The following is a 26,617-nucleotide window of genomic DNA, read 5'->3' as shown; positions in this document are numbered from 1 at the left end:
ATTATACATTCTGATATCAACTTTAGAACCAATTAAATTACATGAACCCCATTATATGTTTTCCTCAGAGACTTTAAGATCAATGTTCCATCCATAGCGCATTGAGGATAAACGTTTTACACATCTTTTTCAGTAACTGTGTTGGTAGCTGAAGCATGTAAAATTTTTACCACAGGGAGTTTTAAAAGAAAAGGAAAAAAACACATCTACAAAGAAATATTTAAGGGGAAAGTTCCTTCAAAATGGATCTTTCTACTAGCATAAGTTTATTTTTTCCCCAAAAGCTGTGGGTGCATATATTTAAAAATTGTTATAATTTAGGAAATATTAAAAATATAACTTAGAAGATAACCAAAATTGTTGAATTTAAAATGACCAATAATTGTGTTAAGCACTGTAAGTGAAATTTACTTTTTGATATCTTGAAAAATGACACGATTTTAAATGAAATTTATATTTCTGAGTATTTCTTACTATATCCTTTCTTTCCTTTTGTTCATTTGTATCAGAATTTTTCCCACCCTCATGTTTTGATTGTCTTCACTTTTAAGATGTGCTGGTCATGAGAATTTTTTTCTCATTTGTTGAAGTATACTCTAGTAAATATCAGTAGGTGAATTCAATGGATATGTCTTTTATAAATACATTATAAATTATAGTATGTGTTTCTTGACAGTCTACAAATGAAGAGTTTTATTTCACAAATTATTATTTATAATGTACCTTTTTCCTAAAATGCTTTAAGTGCTTTATGGATATTTGTTCAGTACACAAATCAGGAAAGCAAAATCAAAAAGCAAAAGATGTCTTAGTGTTTTGAAAATTTATAATATAAATATTAATACTAAGTAATTATAATAAAATTAGAATATAAAACATTTGCATAAGGTTATGTAGCATACAATATTTTAAACTGAATAGTTGAGAGAAGAGTTTCCTGGAACTAGATATATATATTTGAGAGGACAGTCTCTAGAACAAACTGCATAAAGTATTAATAATTGGCCAGTTGCGTTCAGTGCCTACACAAAAAGATCTAGAAAAGATAATCAGAAGACTAGAAATGATAGAGTCAGAAAGAACACACGTTTTTGGAAAGGGAGATAGATGATCTAAGTTCATTCTGAAATACAGGAAAGCCTTAGCTAGAATTAGCCAAAAAATTAATATAGTTTTGTCATTATGGGTTAAGAAGATAATTAAAACATGGGTAATTTCTACCTCCACATTTTCCAAATTATATTCAAAGAACTAGTTCTTGAAACATTTATGGAGGTTCTGTAAGTGTTTATATTCTGTTTAAACACAATGTTTAAAAAATGAACAGGATTTTTAACATAGATCCTCTGACCCTTCACATGCAAATATAATACATTGCAAATTTCTAAATGGGGGCTACTGTAGGCAGTATATCAAAGTTCTTTGACTTTAATTCATCAGTGGGGCAGGAGATCCACAATACATAATTTGGGGAAAATGCTCCAAACTTAACTTAAAATATTTTTGTGTGTTTTCTATTGGAGCAGATAAAATAATTTACTGAAAAAATAGAGTTGACGGATATTTGTCAAATAGTTTCATTATAAGACCAAAAATCTTTTTTCTCCTGTAATTGCATGCGAAGCCCCATTTATAGCAAATGAGGCTCACAATGTAATAATACAACAATGAAAGCAGAACAAATTCTTAATTTATGACTAACATTGAAATACTCTATTATTCTTTATATTGTTTTTCACCTGTTTCAATTCATACCAGTTTTCTACCCATTATGGGTCATAATAAGTACTTTTGTATGCAGAACATTATTCTTTAATCTTATTTATAATTATATATCTCATTAATTGTTGACAAATACCTTGCATATTTTTATTCTATTATGGTCTGATTTGGGGACACCTATTTTATTAGGCATTTTGTGGACACATTTTTAAATCCTTCAAAAATATTATATTTTGTACTAAGTCTAGGTAATATTCATGTGTGTTTTTTGTTTCTGACAAGCAGCTTACTTCTAACCTAGAGACATTTATATGACTTTTAGAAATTAAAACTTATTCAACATTAGTGCATTGCAGCAGATGTATAAGAAAAATTTACTCCTGCATCTAGAGGTTCAGCTTCAACGCAATGAATATTATGCAAACAACCTAACGATGCTCTGCCAAAGACTGGTTTATTCAAGTCTCATACTGGATATCAGCCCAGAGACTTTTTGGCTATTCAAGCTACTCCTTCTGCTTTATTTTTCTACATTATGTTTTTAAGCCTCACCAACCATTTATTTTTCCTTCATTAAGAAAGGATACTGTATATTTTTCACCTAACAACTTTAGTTTACACTGAAAATTTTGAATTAGTAAGTGGATACTTAAATACAACAGATGAAATTAATATGAAATATATAGTTGTTTCAAATCTTTTTTTATAATACCATTTTCTTTTTATAAACAAATAGTTTTGTGATCTGTATTTTTCATACTTTATAGCAGCACTTCAAATTTAAAAAGATACCATTCATTGGAACAAACCTCATAATTATAGAGCAAGTAGCTGTATATGCAAAAATCATTTGGGAAAATATTCTCAAGGCTCCAGAGAACATTCATGTTAATTATGAAATAGTTATTGAAATGAAACACAAGTGGAATTAAAAATAATAAATTAGAAAGCTGAGTCATTTTTAGCCTTATATTCTATAAGACAAATATAGTCACAGAAATTTATGTAGTGTCTTGGATATAGTTACATTATATTTAAATCATGATAAGGCATTATGATTTTATTGATGCCATGGAATTATCATAAATATGCTAGCATAAAAACAAAGTTTTTAAGGTATTAAGTAAAATAATCAGAACATATTTCTAATACAATTGTACCTTAATCTAAACATGTTATACATATTTGCAAGGAACTGTAGTTCTGGAATTAAATTTAGGAAGAAAACTAGTAATATATTTAACTGCAAATTTCTATGCAGCATTTATACTCTAAAAGGTACTTTTTAGTCGTTGTGCATTTTATGTCTAGGTAACAAACTTCTAATTGTCTCAGCTACAACTTTACACCCCCTGTGAAACATAGGTAAAAAACTTTTTGTGTCATATTCCTTCTGTTTCATTTTGACTTTTTCCAATTATTATGATATATATTACCAAGTTTTCCATATGTGGGTAGGAACAGTTTGTCCTCCATACGAGACTCGTGTAGAAACAAAAATAAAGTGAGAACTTTCCTTGTAAAATATGTTCTATAGCATCGTGGATTTTAAGTTCCTTAAATGACTACAAAGGGGATAAATCTCATTTAACTGACAAGTAAATGCTCTATGTTCACATAAATAAGTACAATATAACTACAATATGGTTTTCTGAATATTTCTGCCAAATGGATACAAACACTACGGATACCAAATGGCCACTTGATTTCTATAGACTAAAAATTATTTAAAAATTAATTTATTGTTCATTACAAACATTGATCAAACTATATTTTGGTCTAATACTTGCTTCCTTCTTTTGCCTTATTTGATTCTATAATTCTTTGTTGTTCGTTTCTTTCTCATTTTTCTATGTCTACTCCCTGCTCTGAATTATTTTCATTGGTATTCTCTTCAATCTCTTGAATTGATCTCTCCCTTTATGTAAATAAAATGAATTTGTATGTCTCTAGGTCTGACTTGTCTCCAGTCTTTCATTTTCACAAACCATTAGACAATATGGCAGATGTAATCACAAAACAATAGATTCAAAATTGAATGTTGAATGTATAATAAATTTCAGTAAGTATTGTTTTATGCATTTCTCACTCATTTTCATGTCACCATAATTCTCTCAGTCACCCTATTTTGCAAACTTGAAATTATTTTAGGTAATGTCTCTTTTTTACTACCCACATCTGATAAGTTTCCAAAACCATCTACTCTAACTTTGTGCCTCTTCATTTCCAGCCATTTCTACCCATTTCAAGTTTTTCATCTTTTCATCTAGACAAATCTAGTACCTTTCTGACCTCCACATACTTAGACTCTTCCATTTTTTTCCACACACAGTTGTCAGTTCTAAAGACCAATTTCAAGTATATTACTTCCTCAAAAACCTTTCTATGAAGATATTTTCCTGATGAGTTATATATTTTTATAATACTATGCAGTATTCTTCACAATGTACTGCAGTGAAAAAAACAAGATGGAATGTGTAGTATGTTATGCAATGTTATATTTAAAAAATAGAAAAATAAATGATAAATATGTTTAAATAATCTTTCCGGGGAAAAAAAAAGAAGTAAAGGGTAATACAAGCTAAACTTCTTATATGTGCCTTTTTTTTCTTATCACCGAAAGTTTGTATCCTTTTCCTAACTTCTATTTCCCTCACCCCCCAGTTCCTGGCAACCACTTTTCTACTCTGTTTCTATGAGTTCATCTTTTTAAAAAATACTACATATAAGTGATACCGTAACTGTTTTGTCTTTCTCTGCCTGGCTTATTTCACTTAGCACAATGCCCTCATGGTCCATCCATGTTGTGCAAATATATGTAATGTGATACATAATGTTATCTCTTTTCTTTTTGATGATAGCCATTCTAACATCATCTTTATATCTATCTTTAAGAAGATATCTCATTTTGGGTTTGATTTGCACTTCCCTGATTATGAATGATGCTGAACACCCTTTCATGCACCTGTTGTCCATTTGTATGTCTTACTTGGAAAAAAATGTCTTTTTTTTTTGCCACTGAGTTGTATTAGTTCTTTATATATTTTGGGTGTGAATCTCATCAGATATGTGGTTTACAAAGATTTTCTCCCATTTTTGTAAGTTGCCTTTTTATTTTGTTGATTGTCTCCTTTGCTCTCCATTTATTTTTCATTCTGATAGTTCAGAATATAAGGATAAATAAATTTTTGGTCAGTGAAAGTTTCTAATTATAGAAATATTACATAAATAAGTAAACAAATAAGAATAAGAATTAGAATATCTCTATTTTGCAATCCTTAATTAAGAGATCTAATAATTATCATTAGTGGCAATGTCACAAAAGCAAAGGCAACCAGACACATGTATCCCTGGCATCAGTCAGGATTCTCTGGAAAAACAGAATCAACATGATATACATATCAAAAAAGATTTATTACAAGGAATTAGTTCACATGACTATGGAAGTTGAGAAGTTCCAAGATCTCAGGAGAGAGCTGATGGTTTAGTTCTAGTCTGAGTCCAAAGGTCCAAGAATGAGGAGAGCCAATGGTATAAGTTCCAATCTGAAATCCAGCAGGCTTGAAATACAAAAAAGTTGATGTTTCAGTTCCAATCTGGAGACAGAAAAAGATCAATATTCCTGCTCAATCAGTCAGACAAGAGGAATTCTCTCTTACTCGTGGAAGGGTCAGCCTTTTTATTCTACTCAGGCTTTAACTGATTAGATAAGGCTCACTCACATTGGGGAGGACAATCTCTTTTACTTAGTCTACCATGATCTCATCCACAAATACCCTCACAGACACACCCAGATTAATGTTTTATCAAATATCTGGTTACTTTGTGGCCCAGTCATGTTGACATAAAATTAACCATCACGCTCCTGAATGGAAGTACATAGAATTTTATATGAAGCAGTCTTGTCAAAAATAATTAAATGTGAGTACTATAAAAACTTTAAATCTAACTACCAAGTCGTAAGAAATTACTTTGTGCCTACAGTCATCCATGTCCAGAATATGATTCTCTATAAGACTTATGAACTGTTTTCTTCAATAAAATATTTCAGGAAAAAAAAAAGAGATATACAGGAACTTGAAATATTAAACAACATTTGAGTCATTTTTCCAAGTCACAATATATGAAAATTGTTTGAGTAATGATTCAAACAAACAATTTTTAAAAATAGGTATTTGATGAAAAAGTTTCAGAGAATAATGATGGTAATGGTTGTAAAACAATATAAGTCTACTTAATGCCACTGAACAATACATTTTAAAATGTTTAAAATGGTAAATTTTATTTTATGTATATTTTACCACAATTTTTAAAATACTTAAAAATATAAAGAAATATGGAAAGTTAATACTTGAAGACATTAAAAATTAGTGTTAATTTTTAGATTTATAGTGATGTGTTTTTTAAGAGTGCATGATATTTAGGGATACCTACTGAATATCTTCAGTTAAAGTGATGATTCATTGGCTATGATTCAAAGTAATCTAGGAAGGGATGGGGAAAGTGGTATAGATTAAACAAACTGAAAAAAAGTACAATTACAGTCCCTGATGGTATGCGTCCATGTTCCTCTTTCCCTTTCTTAGTTGACAAATCATTTCTGATCCCTGAGGATTCATTTATCCAGGGTTCTTCTTTTAGTTCCAGTTTTTATTTGTCATAAACACAAATCTTAATGCTCTGATCTTCTGTCTGAAACAACTCTAGCACTTGTTCTGCCAAATCACATTTTCTAACAAAGCTGTAATAATAAGTCAGGAAAAAAGGGGGGAAAAAAAGAAACCATAAGTTATTTAGATTTCTTTGAGTCTTTGTGCATTTAATTAGATAGAAAAGAGTTGGATCCCCTACATTATTTCAAACACGGTGCAGTTTGGTGTAATCCTTAACCATCTCTATATCCAAAATGGCCCAGGCTCAGTGAATAGATAATCACCTATCCTGACATTACTCTATAAGTCATCAGGAGGGCGGCAATTCCAGTAATAGAGAAGCAGGTCTCCTGTCCTTTCTTGGGACTAACAAACCTCATTCCTAAGATAAGGATGGTAAGGAATATATATTTTAGGGTAGATGAGAGAAAAATCAATCATTTATCATTAAAATCATCCTTATATTCAAAAATTACATGGAGAAAAAAAGAAAACAATAACTATCAACAAAGTGCAAGAAGTCAGCAAGAGATTTTGGAGCAAAAATAATTACACAATTTAGAAAAGGATTTCAGACATCTCCAGCACTGTGGTTGCATGAGCTTTGTCTCTACCCTGTATGCTGATAGGTTCTGAAGACAAAGGACATGCTGGATGAGAAAGAGTAGATTAGGGAAGATAAAAACACCTTTACTGCTACTGTGTCTGCAAGCAAGAATCAGCAGCATGAAATGGTTTTATTAATTCCACAAATACTTAGTGAGCAAACCAGTGTTGCTCTGAAATCAGAAAAGATGCAATCTTTAACAGTTTCATCTAACAAGAAAGACTTCAGGTCAGGCTAAGGGGTTAGTTACTAGAAGGGGTGCCAATATTAGCGCTGTGCTGGAAAGGAGATGTTACACCATGAAATGCAAAATGAAGAGTGAAGAGAGAGCCAGAAAAAGTGATCACTTTGACAACAGCACTGAATGTCATTGGGAAGAAAGGAAATACACAGCATTGACAGTCAGAATTATCTAGTACTTTGTATCACCACTGGTATTACCAGTGCAAAACCTATACATGTATAAAAACACAGAAGAGCAAATAATGTTAGTATATTTATTCCTGAATATTAATGAGGTAAATTTGCAAAGATATTCCACTATAAAGACTTAAGATTAATCATAAAAGGTAAAATATTCAAAAATAATTGAAATAAAACTCAGTAAGTCAGCTGGCAAAAAATGTTTCACACATTGTCTTGAATGGTTTAAGTCTCTAAATTTTGTATGGTGAGTTTAGTTTTCTCTTTTCTGTTGTTTCAATAGATTATTCTAATATCTGTATTATCTCACAGCTTTCCTACGTTTAATGCTTACTGTCCTCTGAAATCATCCCATTCTTTAAACTTCAGAGAATTTTAAAAAGTCAATGACAAAAAAACTTGATTCACAGTCACAATCACAATTTAATTATACCAATTCACATTATTAAAGAATAACTAAAAACAAAAAGTAAAATCATGACTATATAAGTTGCTCAGTATTGCCAGGAAGATTTTATAAATCATGGAATTTTTAGTGTGTGGATGATGCCTCATGAACTTCACTAATGAGTTAGATAATATATTTAAGTTTTAATTCCACTATATTCTGCCTTAAAGATTTTTCTAATGACCTATTCAGGAATAAATTAAATCCATTTACTTTCTCTTGTTAAGGTCAATCAATTAGCATGTTTTTTATTTCCCCATAACTTTATATCTCTTCCTCACAGTGAAAAAGATGATATAATATTTCAGAGGTAATCATTTTATATTACTTATATTTTATTTCAGAAATGTTATATTATTCAATATTTGTTACCATATCTTAAGTGCTGTAACAACATAATTCTATAATTAGTTAATTTTAGTACTCAGCAAGTCCTTCAATAGAACACAATCCCTATGTACTAATTTTTAAAATGTATCTATCTTTTCTTCTAAGTGTTTTGTAAATCTTCTCTTAACTTTAAAGCTGAATATAATAAGTAAGGAATGCATCAGATCCATGGTATTCCCACAAGAAGAATATAATTTATGAATTGTTTTAGCCTTCAGCAGTTTCTGCTCTATTTTTGCAAAAGCCAGTACACCATATGGCCAATTGATTATGGCCTTCCTCCTTCCTGGTACAGGATATATATTTTTTTCAACTACAAGTTAAAAAAGAAAATAAATCCTTTGAAAAATATCTCTCAGAATTGTACAATTCTCCTAAACTCTGTTGCTTACTGTAAGGTGTAGCCACATATACCTGGGGTACCTAGTTCCAGTTTTGTTGGTTACCTTCTTAGTAAAACAGGAACAATCATGTCATATTAAGACATTTGCTTTGCAGTGCAGAAATAATTGATCTACCATATATTTTCTGCTCCTTTTGTCTACATGCACAGTAGCAATTGCAATTTAACTATACCAATTCACATTATTAAAGAATAACTAAAAACAAAAGGTAAAATCATGACTATATAAGTTGCTCAGTATTGCTGCATATGTAACCAATTACCACAAATTTTGTGGCTTAAAATAACACACAGATTTATCATCTCATAGTTTCTGATCAGGAGTCTTGGCATAGTATGGCTGCATCCTCTGCTCAGTGTCTCACAAGGATTCAGTCAAGGTATTGGCCAAGCTGAGTTTTCATCTGGAGGCTAGCATGGGGAAGAATAACTTCTAAGCATCCAGATTACTGGGAGAAGTAATTGCTTTGTGTTTGAATGACTGAGGGCTTCAGCTTTTTGCTATCTGTCTGCTAGAGGCCACATTTAGGGCCTAGAGGCCACTCATAGTTCCTTGTGGCCCCACCCAGTTTTTTTGCCACAAAGACTTCCTCAACATAGCTGCTTATTTCCTCACACCTGCAAGGATAATCTTTCACTGTAGTCTAAGATGAAGTCTTATATATCATGTAATGAAGGGAGTGACATCCCTATATCCCCACAGAAGTGCCACATTCTGTTGGCTAGAAGCAATTTATACATACTGCCTGCACTCAATGTGAGGGTATTACACAATGGTGTGGATCCTAGGAGCTGGGAAATCATGGGAGGGGGGTGCTTACCTTAGAGTCTGTTCATCATAATGATGTTCATACAAATAGAAATGGTTCAAGCATCAAAGATGTATTTAATTCATTAATATTTCAACTGTTTCAGAGTAGAATTCAAAGTACAGTACTTATACAGTCAGATGAAGAATGCTGGAATGAATTTACAAATAGATGCAAAAATTCATGAAACTGGTCAATATCCACAGGGCATTTGATCAGATACAATTTGAATTTCTATGTAAAGAAATCATTTGCACTACTCTCAGTTTTCTACAACTGGCAGTAGAATAATAAGACAACTGATAGTGGAATAGCTCAAAAGCAAAGAAAAGTGCAGAGTCTCCGTGGAATCGGGTGACCCAGAAAAGAAAAGAGCAAGCCCAGAATTTTTTTCTCAGTTTCAAAATCTTATAAAAATTTTCTTTTCTTTACAGCACCAACTCTTCCCTGTGATTATGATAATTTCTAATAAATAATTTTTTAATCCAAAAATCAGCCTGCCTCATTTGATTTGGACTGATTTTTTACATAAGTTGCTGCAAGAGTGTTGATTAATTGTATAGACTTCCTTGAGACTATTTTTAAGTCTAGAGTTATACAGTATTGAATAATTAATGTCTGCAAAATTAACTTCTGTCTAGAAGTTTCCATAAAGAATCTAAGATTGAATTTATAAAGTTTCTTTTGTTTGAGGACAGAAAACAAGTCCAAGAAACTCTACCAAATTTCACCTAATTTACTTTCAAGTTGGGGTGAATCTTTCTATTCTGGGGGTTCGCAAAATATTCTAAATTTCCTGGTCCAAAGGGAGACCTTCCTTACTAACCATCAGGCTAGGACTCCTATAAGCAAGGCACCAGGACAATTTTTCTAGGAGGGTTTTGTAGGCATTTACTCTGTAAGTACAGCCAAAGTTAGTTCCTTAAAGTGCTGGTCATAACTGATTAAATGAACATCATTTTAAATATGATACTCCACTAAGACCTTAGCCACGTGATCAATTTGTCCAATTATATCATGGAAAAAAAAAAGATGCTTAATGAACCTATGCAAATAAATATATTGCCACGAAAAGTAATTAGATTTTATAAGTGTTTATGATTTCTGGGATGTCAGGGTGTGTCATTTCAGTTTACAAAAGCAAAGTCACATCATTAAAATGGGGTAGCTTTAAAAGAGCTTCCTTACATATATGAATAATAGAACATTAAGACAATATAAACAATATTACAAGCAAATAACCACAATAAATTTTCTTCATCAGTTTAATCAATCCTATGTATTTAGCTCTTGTTCCTCTCCATCTTGGTTTAGCATGAACCCAACATAAATGTTCTTGATTTAAAGGAATCATGAAAATTCTGATTCGGTCTACTGATACAGTCTAAATATTGTCTAAACAATGTCAGCTCAGAAGCTATAAAGAAAAGTCCACATTTGAGTTTAAAGTACCTGCTATTGTTTTTTTTCCTTGAGTCTTTGAAATTATTCTTCTTTGTTTAAGATGAAACTCTGACCAGCAGATAATTGTATATCCAGCATATATCAGAGTAAAACAAATACTATTTGTGCTACAGACAAAAAGCCTATGGTATTTCTATTATTTTTTCTAATAATAAATTTCAAATGTGAAAAGTCTAATTAGAGTTCACAATAAAATTAGTGCAACTGGCAAGGAAATAGGGTTGTTTCCATGGCATGAAAAAAGAAGTTAATAAAACTATTCCCAAAAAATTTAGACAAAAAATCTCTAATGATAATAAATATACCTATTTTCAATGAAGTCAAAAAAAGTTACGCATCTGATTTATAAGCCTAAATGAACATAATTTTCATAAAGAAAAAATATTAAAATAAAACAGGAAATAATTCTAAGATATACCAAAATACATACAAAGAAAATCAGGTGAAGAGATTCGGTAACTCTGGAGAAGGCTTGAGACATCTCTAGTATTATAAAACTTCATGAGAAAGTTGAATGTGCTTTCCAAACTGAAAACCTCTAGCCTAGAAGGTGTACATTCAAAGTAAAGAAATAAGGTTATGGCCAAGTAGACATAAATAATAAGAAAAATTATGGCTGAAGACATATATTTTTGTTGCCTAATACCAGGCAAAACATTGTCAGGACTCTGACAAGTAAAGGAAAACTCAACATAATTATATCATAAAGTCTTGATCAATATTTTCCTTGAAGATGAAAACATAGTCTGTACAGTGAGAGCATTGGCAAACTTCTAGAAACTTTCCATCAAGCAGATAATTTCTGAAATATTCATATTAATAACATTTTACCTATTCAAATTTAAATTTAGGATGTCTATGCCATTCTTCTTACTTAACAACTCTTTCCATGCAAATAATCCAACAAATCTAATTATTTATGATACCTCTTTCTCTAAGATGGGAAAAAAAAACTGTCATTTTCCAGAGACCCTCTGAGAAACTCTTCAAAGATAGTTTTACAGGTAAGAGATATCCTGAAAGTTCTGTAGGGTTTTTTTTCTCCAAATAAAAGCAGATCTGGGGAAGGCAAAAATTAAAAATTTGTCAAGAGATCTGAATCATGAGTGACTGAGAAATAATACTTGATTATCTGTTTAAGTGGCAAATGCACACCGAACATAACGTGGTTGTAAAGAACCTCAGCTCTTTTATAAGTGAGGAAACACTGGTTCTTTGTTTTTTTCATTAAATAATCAGTGGTAAAACGTCATCAACATAAAGCATAGAATATTGATCCAATAAAACACAGAATCTCTTCTACCTATTATAGGAAAAGAAGTTAGTCAATAAACCAAGGAAACAAGTTAATGGAAATAAAGAAAAACTTGCTAATATTTTAAGATATTTCATAGTTTCTTTTTAGACTCAGGTATTATAAACCAAAGCAAAAATAACACTTTCTGTGTTTTGTCCTTCATTATTATGCTTTTTCACATTCTGGAACAATCTGACACTTTATTTGATGATAGATCTCAGGGGATCTGTAAGAGCAAAAGTAAATTTATATTGATATTTTGATGTTCGTCATGTTGACATGCAGTGTGTTAATTATTCCTATCTTCAAGTGAATCTGCAAATAAGTACATTTAAACGTTTCTCAGCTTTCATTTTTAATATAGTAAATATCAGGATCTTTGGGGTCCTCAATTCTCAATAATTAACAGTTGTAAAAGGGTACAAGGTGCAAAAAAAAAAAAAAAAAAAAAAAGGCTTAGAAATGCTACCTTATGACAAAACTACTCTTTTTTCCTTGAAAATCTAAAATACATTCACAGGTGTATTTTTTTTCACTATTATTCTTAGCAGAATATCAACCACTAAATTGATTATAACTTTTAATCCGATGAGTAACTTTTATTTCACAGATAAAACTGGGGGGTGAATAACTTAGATTTTTCATCATTCCAAGCATTTTGGTTTTCCAGTAGAATTCATAAATATACGTAAAACAACTTTCTACAGCCAAAGAACTCCATATGCAGCTTCTTAAAGCTTTTTAAATGATGATATCCACTGACATGAACCAAAGTTACATACCCTCTATAACACATAAATATGTGAAGGAATTACATAACTTTAAAATTATGCTTGTAATTGATGTAATTATTCTATATTAACTAGAATATATACAAGTATCTGATAATCATTCAATATCAGTCCAAAGATTTAAGTTGCCCAAAGATCTTGAAAATTATCTTCAATCTGATATACTCTAAAACATAATTACTTTGAAATAAGAAGTTTGTCAAAATAATGATTTTATTTAATTGAGCACACATTTATGTTAGCTATTTCATCAGTAAACTTCTATATGTTTGGGAAAAGTAAATCAAAGTAGAATAAATTGTAGCTTTTTGACTTGAATTATAATTAACACTGACAAAGCAGAGGAAACAAACATTTTTATTAAGGTAAAATTATTAAACTAGTCTCATTTACTTTATATTTATCTAAAATCATATATACTTGGATTCTTAGGACAGTTCTGAGTTCCTGTAGGAATAATTTTTCAAATATATTTAAAGTATTATAAGTTCAATTTCCTTATTTTCTGATAATTTTAGGAGTATTTATCTATAAGCCAACCAGAAAATAATTCCTTTATAATCTAATTTACTGATATTCTCTGAAGATAGGGCAATTTTATATAATCACATAATGAGAAGGAAAGGCTTTTTTGAACTACAGACACGTACGTAGACCCAGAGATAGCTTGAATTATACAGTTTTGGTCACAGGTCAAATTCATTGGTCCTGATATCAAAGAGTAATTCTGCTTTCCAGTGGATTGATGTGTACTCAAAATAGACAAATATACAAAAAATAAATAATGACAAGACTAGCAAACTAAATTCACTGTCATCTCTAACCCAACAGAGAATAGATCTCTATAAATCTATTAACCCATTTACAGATCACCACATGATCACATCATAAAACCAAATTCCCAATCATTACTGTCACAACTGGAGAATCACTTATTAAATGTAAGCAAAGCAGAAACAGAAACAAAACAAAATCGGTAGAGGAGGGTAAAAAAGTACTAGAAAACAAAGAATCAGCAGAGTTAAGGTTCTATCTGTGCTTGAAACTCACCTGTGGAAGCCAAGAAAAGTAGTGCCTGAGTTTAAGCAGCTCATATTGTACATTTCTCCAACAAGACGGTTTACTTGGCTTCAGGTGAATCCACTGGTCATCTCAGTTAATAACACCCAAAAATGTTAAAGTATTTTTAAAAAAGGTAATACTATAACTCTCACAGGAATATAAATTATTCACATGCCAAATATTCAACTCATTAATTAATACGGGAGACTGAAAGTAAAAACTGCAACAAGTTCAAAGGAAACCTTTGAGTAGAATTACACAGTTAAATATGAAATGCTGAAGTAAATTTAAAAAGAGAAGTAAAAAATGTTAAAAACCTTTTTATATCCACATGGCAATAAGCCATTGTCTTCCAACACACAATTTACACATCCATGGAAAAAATAATCTTCACGAAGGGCAGGTTATCTACAATTTATAGAGTTGTAAAATATCTCAATGACAATGAAAGGTGCGAAGCACCTGTAGAATCAGATAACCAAGGAGGAAGATACCCAATAATCTACCAGTCCATTTCAAGTCTTTCACAATTTTTCCTGACAACAGCAATTAAACACCTTCAAATGAAAATTTCTATGTTGATTTCCTTATCCGTGTCCCTTCAAGCATGGAGTTTCAATGATACAGAATTATCCACACACATATTTTTCTCAAGGCCTTGTATGTTCCTTGGTCAGTAGAGATTTTTAATCATTTTTGTTCATTTTTTATTAATCTTAGCCTATGTATCTCATATATATGAAAAACTTGTTGAAGTTCTTATATTTTAATCTCTTCTTTCCTTAGCTTCCAGGCATAATCTAATATTTTCGCTACTATTGCACATCCTTGGTTATGAATTGTCAAATCTCTCTTTGTCTCTCTCTTTCTCACTCTCTCTCCCACACACAAACACAAAATAAAATAGAAATATACATTCTAAAATATTAACTAGGTACTAGGCTGTGTGATATGCTTTTTTTTTTTTACTCTCTTATATTTAAAAAATATTTACAATAAAGTAATACTTTTTCTTTTTAAAATATTAAAGAATAAAATATTAAATTTTATTAAACACAAATAATGTTCTAAAATCATGCTTTTAAACTTGTAAATAATCATCGCTAATTTGTAGAAAATTATGTCTATTACCTATTACTATTGAATATATTTCATTTTCTGTAAAAGCTTAAGATGCATTCTATGCATTTACTTTCTCAATGATTCTATATTTCTTTGTAAGGAGATTTTATGTAAGTAACTTCTTTAATAATAGGAATGACAGCTGAGCCTTTCAAACATGCTTGATGCCTTGGAAAATTACTGCTTTTATTTTCCGTCTCAAATAAACAATTAAAATGTGAAAATAGAAAATCTTGCATACAATGAATAAACATAACTTTCTATTCTATTCCTTTATTTTTATTCTTTTCTTTCTATTTCTATTCTATTCTCATCTATACATTAGTTGTTCCACTATCATTCCAAATCTTTTCATTATATTTTAAAATAACTCCTTGATAAATTTAATTCTTCAAATACATTAACATTTTTTTATCCCCCTTCCTGACTCAAAGTCAAGCACATACTTAGTATTACTCAACAAATGAATTTTATTCCATGTGCTTAAAGAGAGTCCGAGAATCATAGTAATGAAATATGTACCTTAAAAGATAGTCATCATATCATAGGGACTTTGACTTGCTAACTTGTTCACCAAATTTGCCCGGAGTGAAAGCAAATCTAACTTTTCCTTCATCACTTAACAAATTCTGTGAAGAAAAATGAAAGGCTGTTTTGCATTTCTTTTGATAAAACTGCTCGCTAAGCAGAATTTATAAGACACAGTTTCCAGTTGTATATCTGATTCCTCCCGATGTCATGTTATTAAACTTTTGGGAAAAGATATATCCTCTGATACTTTTGGAAGTTAAATGAAGGAAATTTTAAGTAGAATTCTATAGTGTTTTATAAGACAGAGGCTCTTTTTCACTTATTTTAAAATGCATTAAATGTTAACTTTTTCCCTGAAGATAAATACATATTTTAATAAAAATGGTTCTGGGGGCTTCCCTGGTGGCGCAGTGGTTGAGAGTCTGCCTGCCAATGCAGGGGACACAGGTTCGAGCCCTGGTCTGGGAAGATCCCACATGCCGCGGAGCGGCTGGGCCCGTGAGCCACAACTACTGAGCCTGCGCGTCTGGAGCCTGTGCTCCGCAACAAGAGAGGCCACGACAGTGAGAGGCCCGCGCACCGCGATGAAGAGTGGCCCCCACTTGCCGCAACTAGAGAAAGCCCTCGCACAGAAACGAAGACCCAACACAGCCATAAATAAATAAATAAATAAGTAAATAAACCCAAAAGTTTAAAAAAAAAAAAAAAAATGGTTCTGAAAAGAGGTAATTTTGGTAACAAGGTAATTTACAGAGCAACTATAAAACTGTGTATATATCAGCTTTCCTGTTTCTTCCAGGCCTTCAACATTGTGAAAGAGGAAAGAGGATTACTTGCTAGAAGTGGTTTAGAATGATTTTTGCTAAGGTTTTTTTTTGTTTGTTTTTTTTAAATGAGCTTATTTATTTATTTATTTATTATTATTTATTTTTGGCTGTGTTGGGTCTTCGTTTCTGTGCGAGGGCTTTCTCTAGTTGCAGCAAGCAGGGGCCACTCTTCATCGCGGTGCGCGGGCCTCTCACTGTCGCGGCCTCTCGTTGCGGAGCACAGGCTCCAGACGCGCAGGCTCAGTAGTTGTGGCTCACGGGCCCAGTTGCTCCGCGGCACGTGGGATCCTCCCAGACCAGGGCTCGAACCCGTGTCCCCTGCATTGGCAGGCAGATTCTCAACCGCTGCGCCACCAGGGAAGCACTAGAATGATTTTTATATCAAAATAATCTTTTCAAATAAATACATTTTAGTTCTAATATTATATTGCAAATTTTTAATTGTATTCCGCAAAGCCACAAAATGTTAATGATTTAGATAAATATATTGGTCATACTGACTAAAAGCATTACTCCACTAAAATGAGACAATTTTGTTTTAAAGTAATATAAATTTACTTTAAACACTGTTTAAATATTATCTTTTTGCTTTCCACACTACAAATTTTAAAAGAGAAAACCTTAAGAAAATTTAACAACATAGAAATATAGATAAATGAATTTTAAAAGAGAAATACTAAAGGGTATATTTTGTTATTGCAAAGCAATAAAAATAAATAGATAATAAATGAATAAATTATTTCAGCCAATTAGTAATTTAAAAATATTTCTCAAAGAACTTTTGTTGCCAAAATAAACATCAAGATTTCAATTACAGAATAAAGACAAACTAACAATATTCAAGACGCTATTATTATTATGAAATGTCATCAAAGTTTTATTCACCAATTAATGCTTACATACCTTTCAATTATTGGATATTTTAATCAAAGAGTTTAAAATAAAAGAGATTTCAGCCATAAGATCACAAATTAAGAATGAGAAATGTGTAATTCACAAATAGGGAGTAGATGAACACATTTAACAGATAAGTATTTAGAATTTCACATAAATATGAAAACACATGGATAACATTATAAAAAAAAATTGATCCACATCAAATCTAGGTACAAAATAATCAACATAAAAGAAAAAGATGAAAACAATTTTTATAGAACTATTTACCATAACATTCAATGCACAAGCTCTTTTGAACTATTTAAGAAACAAATATAGATAATACTATTTAAACATTCTAGATTAAATAAATAATGTGGAATTTTTTTCTATCAACTTTAAATATATAATATATTAGAATGTTGATTCAACTCTGAATGAAAATAGCATAAAAATTATAGGCTCATAAAAATTGAATATATATATTTATATCAATTGTAACTAAAATAAAAATTTAAAACCATACACATCAAAATAACAATTCTATTCACATAAAGTTTAAAACAATCTAAATTAAACTGTATGGTTTAGGAATGCATATATAGCTAATAAAAGTACAAAGGAAAATCAAGAAAAGAATTGTCACAAAAGTCAGGATGAGCAAGTTGGATCACAGAGAAGCAAAAGGCCTCAGCAATTCCATAAATGTTTAATTAATTGAGCTGTAATGTTGTTCACTATGTAATCCTTCATATACATATATAGAAAGAGTATGTACATTTCTCATGTATTCTATTGCACCATACAATGTGAGAGAGAGAGAGGGAGAGAGGAAGCAGAGCTCGCTAAGAATCCATCTGTAGGAGATCCACTCTACACAATTTAGGATATGGTCCCATTCTAATTGTGACTTTTCCCATTACAGCCCTCATTTCACTCTCAGATCTGGCAGACACTAGAGTAGGATGACTAAGAACATGAACTCTTGAGATATATCCTGCCTCTGATATCTCTGATATTTATTTATTTGGGGGGGGGGGTCGAGAAATAAATAAATACATATATAGAAAAATAATCAATTAATTAAACATAAGATTAAGGCAATAAAAGCAGAGTCTCTGAAGTCAGCCTGTCTGGATTCATTTCTTGGCTTAACTACTTCTCTACAGATCATGTCCACAGAGAAGTTAATGTAATTAGTAAGTGCCTCATTTTTCTTACTTTTGAAATAAAAACAAAATACTTACCTTATAGGTTCATTCTGTGGGTTCCAAAAACTAATATATTGAAGCATTTAGAACAGTCCTGGAGACAAAGTAAGTATACAATAAACATCACTTGCCTTTTTAAACAATAATGTGCATAGATATTCTATGGAAATGTCTCTCTAATTATAGAAGTGAAAAACAAAAGAGAGAAACTGAAGCTCATAGTGCTATAGGCATATTTGTTTCTTTTTATTTTCACATTTCAGGAAATTTAAGTAAGCTACTGCTTTTGAAATTGAGATCAGTGGTTGATCTCAAAATAATAATTTATATTTATATTTTATAACCTATATATATAAATATAGTTATATGTATATTATAATTTAAATATTATGGATATGAGTATAGATTTTAGCCAATAAAGGGTACACATACTTACAAATATAAGGTGTTAAGGGGGCTAAATGTGGGTACAATGTACAATGTTTGGTTTGTCCACAAGTAATTATCACAAGGTGATAAAATTGTTCTCTCTGGGCTATTACTAGATAACCTTGACCAAACTGCCTATGAACATTCCTGTGATATGAAACTACAGGGAACATAACCTGTGGAAAAAGAATTTTTCTGTTACTATGAGTAGGAGGACATGGCGTTTATCAAAGTTGTAATTCTGGTGAAAAAAAAGATGAAAAGTCATTTCAAATATGGCTTTTCTGGGTCTTCAACTCTAAGCTATATTCAACCTAAAGTTCCCTGTAAGTCGAAGTTTATCATTACCAATTTAAGTACTTTATATAATATCAAAAATGAGGCAACAAAAAAAACAAGAACAAAAGGTGTGTAGCTAAAGACCTCTTATTCATTTTGCCCATCATTTATGCAACACTATTCAATAAGAAATTACCTGGAGTGTTAAATAGCCAGTGTGTAAACAGTGCAGAACCTGTGCAAAAGAGCTCTTTGATATGCAAACTAAAGCCATGTTTCTAGAAAGTCAGCACTAACCAAACATGGAGATTGGCACATTAAAATGTTCCCTTACTTACAGCATTTTAATTAAAGCAAGTTCAGGGGAGAAATCTCATTTTCACAGGCATCAGTCATCTGTAAAATCCCTAGCTTTTGCTGATGCAAATTAGTTCTAAAATATACATGCCAAAAGATAGGTAAAGTGTAAGAATTTTCTCAGTAGTTATAGAAGAATTCTCTGATGGTTCAGGGATGAGTAATTTTAATTCTTTAAATGTATTTTTCTAAATTACTAATTTCTCATTTATTTCATTCTAATTTCAGAATTAGTGCAAATGATTGTTTTGTGAATCTCTCCTTCAGTTGCTCAGAAAAACTATGACATTGTAATAAAAAAAGGCCACCAAGTGATTGCAAACATTTGGAATAATAAAAATGGGAAAGAGTTTGAGAGAAGCAGAAGCAAGTAAGAAAAGAAAACACAACTCTCAGGCAATTCAGCTTTTTATTGAACACAAAGTGGGTATCTTTAATTTAGTTCAAATGATCTCAAATCATTTAGAAAAATTAAAAAGGCCTTTACAGAGGCTTAAAAGCAATGCTCTTTACTACAGAATGAAATATAAATATACATCCAACCACTATGGCCTAATTAGAAATTTTTGTCCTAAGGCTAAAGGTGTTAAATGAAAAGCTTAATGCCTTCAGACTTCAGCATCATCAACACTGGTCAGTTAATAAATAAGAGAAAAGTGGACACTTGGAGTCTTCTTGCCTTTATACTAGCAGTATTCTTTACCAGACAGGCTTTCCCTTTCTTTTATTTGTATCAATCTTGATAAAATTTTACTCACCCTTTGTGATACTGTGATTTATAATAAGAAATGTATCTTTGGTCTTCCTCCCTTTTCTGGCACAGAAACATTTTCTAGTCCTAAAACCCTTGGAATTTCCTAAGTGAGGTGACTTTTGGAAAGGCCCCAGGTAACCAAAGGATGGGCTGGTTGCTAGGAGAATCAACCATGTGACTATAGGGTTGGAACTCTCAACTGCCCTGCTACCCTTCCTTCCCCCTGACCTCCTGAGAAGGGAGAGGAGCTGGAGATTGTGGAGACTGAATAAATCACCAGTAGCCAATGATTTTATCAGTCATGCCTATGTAATGAAGCCTCCATTAAAAACTCAAAGGACTGAGTTCAGAGAGCTTCCAGATTGGTGAACATAAGGAGGTGCTGGAAGCATGGAAGCTCCAGGTGCCTTTCCCTCTACCTTGTCCTATGCATCTCTTCCATCTGGCTGTTCCTGAGTTATAACCTTTTACAATAAATTGGTAATCTACTAAGTAAAATGTCTCTCTGTATTCTGTGAGCTGCTTTAGCAAATTAATGGAACCCAAGGAGGTCTTAGAACCTCCAATCTATAGCCAGTGGCTCAGAAACACAGGTAACAACCTGGACTTGAAATTGGCATCCAAAGTGGATGGGGAGGGCAGTCTTTTACAACTGAGACCTTATTTTGTGGGATCTAATGTTATCTCCAGGTAGATAGGGTCAACATTTGAGTTAAATTGTGGGACACCCAGATACTACTGCTGAATTATTAGCGATGTGGGAAAAAAATCACCCTCCCTCCATATTAGAATGGGTGTTAGAATCATTAGTTGGTGTCAGAATTGGAATTGATTTTTCGAAGTGCAATACGGTACAGAAATTTACCCTTCAAGGTGCTTATTAGACTGTAGCAAGCTCCGTTAAGGATTGAGTTTATTTCTAAAGAAACCCTGTTAGCCTAGCACCTAGCACAGTGCCTGTAATATTTTGGACATTCAGTATATGTTTGGTGTATGAAGGTTCAACTCAGATATCCTCTTCATTTCTATGCACCACGCTTGCTTTCACCTGCAGGTTACTCCCACCTTTTCTAAACAGATGAAACAATTATGTCTGTCCAAAATTCACTGTAGTAACTCATTAAATTATTCTATTCTTAGTGGATAAATGACATGATACCCATCATTTTGCCACATACATGTAGACACTGTATCTTGAGCTACTATTAAACTAGGCCTTAATTCTAGTACCTATCACAGTGCCAGTAACACGTTAGATTTTCAATAAATTTCAAATTAAAATTCAAAAGTAATTAGAAGAAAGAGAGGATTCTGGGAGGATGGTAGAGTAGGAAGTACCCAGGATCTGTCTCCACACCTAGACAATTGCACTGGCATCATCTGTCTGATACAACTATTTTGGAGCTCTGGAGTCTATTGAAGGTTTGCAACTTCCAGGGGAAGACTGACAGCTGTAGTTCACTTTGGTCAATCTCAGCTTTTAGCACAGAAGCAGCTACATGTTACCTATCACCAGACCCCTAGCAGGCAGCCAAGCACAGGTTCCTGGTGCAGCGTGCACACACCTTTCAGGAGCCAGAGTGGGCAAAAATAACCCTGTCCTTCAAATAGCAGCGATCTGAGATCTGATAGCTGATTCCTGCTTCTGATTGCAGAGGTAGAGACAAAGAAACTAGCGACCATTACTGCTGTACCTCCTCCACCGTTGCAAGTATCTCCCCCTCCAGCTGAAAGACTGCCAGGAGATTTAAGGGGCTGGAGTATTTCTTCTCACCCCTTCACTTTATTTTTCTCTTTTTCCCCTTTTGAGAACCAGATTTTAAGGAAGAAGAGACATTTTAAAACATCTGCAAATATGGGGAGAATTAGAAAATGACTGTCCATGTCCCGGGAATGGCTCAGAAAAGACTTGAGAAGACCTTAAATTTACACCTCAGGCTGACCCTTGGCTCAGACAGCCTACAACAATTAAACAAAACAAAACCAGAAAACCCTGGAGAAGGGGGGAAATATGATTTCCAGAGTAACCACTTTATTAGAGTCAAATGCCCAGTTTTCAACAACAGCAAAAAAATCACAAGGCATATAAAGAAACAAAATAATATGGCTGACTCAAATGAAAAAAATAAATTCACAGAAATTATTTCTGAAAAAGAACTGATGGGAGATCTACCAGACAAAATTTTAAAACAACCATTTTAAAGATGCTCAAAGAACTATTGGAAGATGTAGAGAAATAAAGAAAATAATGTATGAACAAAATGGAAATATCAGTAAAGAGATAGAAAATCTAAAAAAAAAAAAAAAAGTGAAATTCTAGAGCTGAGACATACAATAACTGAAACAAAAAATGCACTAAAGGAATTCAAAGCCAAGACTATTCAAGGGAGAAAGGACAATGTTAACAAATGGTGCTGGGAAAACTGAATATCCACATACAAAAGAACGAAGTTGGATTCTTACTTAACATAATATACAAAAATTAACTCAAAATGAATCAAAGACCTAAATATAATATCTGAAACAATAAAACTTATAGAAAAAAACATAAGGCAAAAGCTTCACGACATTGGACTTGGCAATGATATGACACCAAACGTAGAGGTAACAAAAGAAAAAATAGACAAATTGGACTTCATAAAAATTAAAATATTCATAAAAATTAAAAGATGATCAACAGAATAAAAAGTACAGAATGGGAGAACATATTTATGAATCATATATCTGAGAGGGAGTTAATATCCAAAATATATTAATATCCCAGATGATCTCCTGAAACTTAACAGCAACAAAACAACCTAATTCAAAAATGGGCAAAGAACTTGAATAAACATTTCCCTAAAGAATGATATATGAATGGCCATAAATATATGAAAAGGTTCTCAACATCACTAACTGTTAAAGAAATTCAAATTAAAACTACAATGAGATACCACTTCACACCCAATAGGATGGTTATTATCAAACAAACAAACATACAAACAGAAAACAACAAGCTTTAGTATGGATGTGGGGAAATTGAAACCCATGCTGCACTGTTGGTGGGGATGTAAAATGGTACAGCCACTGTGAAAAACAGTATGGTAGTTTTTCCAAAAATTAAAAATAGAATTTCCATATGATCCAGCAATTCTCCTCCTAGGTATACACCCAGAAGATTTGAAAACAGGGTCTCGAGATATTTGTGCACTCATGTTTATATCAGCATTATTCATAATAAATAAAACATGGAAGCAACCCAAGAGGCCATTGACTGATGAATGAATAAGCAAAATATGGTTTATAAATATAATGGAATATTATTGAGCCCTGAAAAAGAATATTCTGTAATATGCTACAACACCGATGAAACTTGAGGACATCATGCTAAATGAAATAAACACAATACCTACAGTGTAGTACTAATAATAGGAGTAGAATTGAATCACAAATATATAAAAATGGACATTTTTGTCAGTGTCTTCTAGATAACATTAAGAAGCATGACTAAATGGCCTACAAAAGAGCCTGGCATTTCAATAGCATCTAATCATGACTGCCAGCCGCAACCAGAATCTGTCTCTCCGACTTATCCAAGGAAACTCAAGTTAAGCAAAACATCATTTACATAGTTTCTTACCCCTTCTGGCCTCCACTCCTCTCAAACCTCCTCCCACACAGATACTTCATCGGATGTTTCTCTCCCCTGTAATCCTTCAGCACCTCTACATTTGACATTCTGTTGAAATCCAGTTGGTTCCACTAGAAAGTAATTTCCTATAGGTCAGGACTATATATAATTGTAATTGCATTCCTAATCACCACATAGTCTTGGCCACATAGTAAACATTCAATAAATGTATGAACTCAAGTGGTCCACTTAACAAAAAAAAAAGTGAAAAAAATCACATGCGGTTTGTGATTTTTTCTTCTTAATAGGATGTCTCAAACTGTAGAATCAAATGATTTGAAGACATTGTGAGACATGATTTTGTGCATGATTTTCAACATGTGCCATTATAGGACAGAGACACATTTTTTTTTGTGCTCAACTTATTCAGATTGTTTAAACCAAGATATTCCATAGTAGAACTAACTCACCACATACATATTAGTAAAGGATATGAAGAGTAGTTTCAAAGTTACTAATAACAAAATGCAGAGAAATACTATTATTTGGTAGATCATCTTTTTTACAGTCCTCCTAGGATTGCAAGGCTCCCTTCAGCCTTTTAGCCACAGAGCATTATCTTGGAGTCTAGGGTTGGCTCTAGCGAAGTCCTAAAGAACCACATTCCTCCCTTGAATGGCTGCTATCCATTTCTTAAGCTAGTAGGGTAACATGCATACATGTTGCAATGGTAAATTTTACTCAAGTTTCTGTCTGATTTATATTGTGGATAACACTTTTATTGGCTTTTGTTTTTTTTTTTTTTTTTACTGTTGCAAGAACCATTTGACCAGCACTCCTGTTAGAGCAGAGCTTCCATTGGGACTTTCTTCACGTTCATATAGAGTGGGAAGCAAATATGGGGCATTTATGATTTATATTGAACATGGCAAATAGTTTTTAAGTATAAATGCTTTCAGTTTCCCACAATTGTGCACAAACATATGTTCACTATCTCTTTCAACATACAAACCTGAACCTACACTGTTATAGACATCATGACAGAGGGAGCAACTGCTAAACACTGGGAGGTACACTCAACTTTATCCCTGGTGCTTAACACACACCTCTTTCTTCCAGTCTTGTCCCTCCCCTTTTACATAAACCTTGCACAAATTCAGTAGACTTTTTCTTAGAGCACTTTGAAGTTTGAGTTTAGAATTTATAAAATGCCCCCAAAATATATTTAAAATATCTTTAAAGTATCATATGGCATATTCTAATGGTCTAATGTTTCAGGGAAAGTAGCTTTTAGTCGTTATTCAAAGTTTGCATTTTTCCCTGTACTGAAAGACAGCTATCAATAATTATACAACAAAACAACATATACTTCTATCTTTCAATATTTTAAGAATACTTGCCAAAATTGAGATAAATTCACACATTAAGTTACTGGCAGCTCATTCTGAGCCCTATATTTTGTACCTCTCATCAGATGAATAGCAGGATTTATCTAACTACCTTTCTAAAAGCAATATTAGAAAAATAATACACCTATGTAAGTAGAAGTAAAGCCTTAAATTTGTAAAGAATAATTTTGGTTGAACTACAAGTAAAGTTGATTATTTTGTAATAGGAAAACTAGATAAATCTAAAGATGTTAAAATAGAAAAACTTGAACAGAGTGAACATAATTTCCATAGGACAGATTTTTCTTTCTGGCATTTATCCGCATAGTATAATGAGACACACAAGTAAAAATAAAACTCTGCAATTAGTCTGTGATATTAGCCGTTTAGTCTCAGAACAGTAACTTAAATTTTTTTTTTAATTAAATATTAAAGTGTCAGTTAACATAAATTAAAAATTAATATGCTTTAACAATAAAAACCTTCTTTCTCCTATTATTTTCTAGTGATTATTTACCAAGTGACTTTTGTGAGATTGTTTTCATATGCTAAGAATTTCATGTTAAAAATATATTATCCATGTGCAGCTGATGAAACTGTATCAGCCCCACTGAGGTTTAAATATCACATGATGATTAATCTTTGCATATAACTGTGATACAGTTTGGTTTTAGCAACTGTTAACTTGGCCTCTGGTTCTCTTGAGCAGAGATTACAGCAAACAGATGCTTCTGTTGGTTTACAATATTCACTGAAGGCAGCCAAGTTGATACTGGATTTGAAGCAATATACACATATATACAGACATGCACAAAAAGCATGTATGGGGACTTCCCTAACAGTCCAGTGGTTAAGACTCTGCGCTTCTACTGCAGGGAGCATGGCTTCAATCCCTGGTTGGGGAATTAAGATCCCTCAGGTATGCTATCATGCACACACATATGCACATTATGCATGCATGTCACACAGACAACATATACACATAAATCTATACACACAGTCTTTTCATACTCTACTAGTTTCAAAGAATCTTATGTCAGTTTCAAATAATTAGAGTCATGGATATCCATGTATCTCCGTGTTCTGAGGGAAGCAAATAGGAGGGGAAAATTTGGGGTAATTGTACTTGGGGGTCTAGATTTTAAATAAGAAGTCTGTCATGATT

This window comes from Eschrichtius robustus, chromosome 1 (assembly GCF_028021215.1).
Source record: "Eschrichtius robustus isolate mEscRob2 chromosome 1, mEscRob2.pri, whole genome shotgun sequence".
NCBI lineage: Eukaryota > Metazoa > Chordata > Mammalia > Artiodactyla > Eschrichtiidae > Eschrichtius > Eschrichtius robustus.
Note: the sequence above shows the minus strand (reverse complement) of the source record.